Below are 1,659 nucleotides of genomic sequence, written 5' to 3'. Positions count from 1 at the left end.
CACCCCTGTCCTGACCTGTGGAGACATCGTTCCTTCCCCTGCAAACAGATGCCTCAGTGTGGGGGAGGAGTGATGGCCCGAGCCCATGTCGGGAGGATTCAAGGCCCTGTAGATTGTTGTCTAGAGGGGTCTGCATGGGTCTCCTCAGTGCCTGGAAGAGAAAGTGTCATGACGCCCACTGTACATATGGGGAGACTGAGACTCATAGAGGCTAAGGGGCTGGTAGTGTAGTTAGGGTCAGGCTCCAGTTTCCCAACTCCATCATGGGGATGTCACTGGGGTGGTAAGGGGGCCAGCTTGGGAGCTACACTAAGCTGCTTGTAGAAAAAGAACACTGAGGTTTGGGTGATCCAGAGCCATGCAGGCCTGTCCAAGGACCCCTGCCCCCTCCACAGGACAGTATGGCCTCTGAGGCCCTACCGGCTACACTGCACAGAAGTCTCTGCCTACCAGACCCTATGTAGCTTTGGTGCAGGAATGCTGGTGTCCACCTAGGTTTGTCACTCCACAGAGTGGTATGCAGCTTCTGGGTTCCTGGAGCTGAACCCAGGACAAGGTATAAAGGCCATTGTTATCTCCATCAACAGGCACGTTCTGGAACTATTGTGGCCATTGTGGCCCTGTGGGTTTTCCGCTAGACTCCCTGGAGTGAGAAAGCATAGATGAATGCAGTGGTTTTCTGGAAAGGTAGCCTGCTCTGCTCAGTGAAGGCAGAGGCTAATGTGCTCCTCAGACACCCCTCCTGCCCTCACCCCTCCCAGACTTGCTCTGTACCCAGCCCTGCACTCCTTGGATGTGCCCTAGCAGGAGGGCTGCTTCAGCACCACGGACAGCACCCACAACCCCCTGCTTTCTAGAATCCTTGTGAGGCTGTGTGGTTTTGGGTTTTGTTTTGCAGTTCTGGGCATTGAACCCGTGTGAACTCTCCTAGTGAGCTACATCCCCAGCACTTTTTATTTTATATTTTTTTGAGACAGGGTCTTGCTAAGTTGCCCAGGTGGGACTCTTAACTCTGGAACTTGCCGTCTTGCCTCAGCCTCCCTCAACTCCTCAGTGCTAGGGTTACAGGCATAGGCCACTACACTGGCTTAGGGTTGCTTTTTCTTTTCTTTCTTTTTTTTAAGTACTCAGGATTAAACCCAAGGCCTTTCCATGGAACTATATCTCCACCCCTCATCCCTTTTGAATTTTTGAGATAGGATCTCGATAAGTTGCCCAGGCTGGGCTCAAACTTGTGAGCCTCTTGCCTCAGCCTGCTTGAGTAGCTGGGGTTACAGGTGTGTGCCACCATCCCCAGCTTTGGAGCGACTTTTGTGGTATTTATTTGGGGTGCATTGGAGCCAAGCCCCTCAGAAAGTGCCCCTGTGGAGAGGCTTGTGGATACTTCCATGGACTTCAACATAATCCTTTTTGGGCTGACAGATAGGCCCCTTTCTGCCACCAAGGGCTGGGCCACATGGCTTTGTGCTGCTCGGCCTGAGGGTCTGAGAAAAGGTGTCTGTCCTCAGAGAGACTATAGAGCCAGAGTCCGGGTAGGACCTTGGTGGTGTGTGGGGGTTGCTGACCCCACAGATGAGAGGGAAGGAGAGTGGGGAGGAGGCTGTCCAGGATAATAGTGTGTCCTGTGAGTTGTGCGGAGTATGGGCCTGTGCCTAACAG

The sequence above is a fragment of the Heterocephalus glaber genome, unplaced genomic scaffold (assembly GCF_053883595.1).
Source record: "Heterocephalus glaber isolate CG9 unplaced genomic scaffold, H.glaber_assembly_v1.0 deba00001781, whole genome shotgun sequence".
Lineage (NCBI taxonomy): Eukaryota > Metazoa > Chordata > Mammalia > Rodentia > Bathyergidae > Heterocephalus > Heterocephalus glaber.
Note: the sequence above shows the minus strand (reverse complement) of the source record.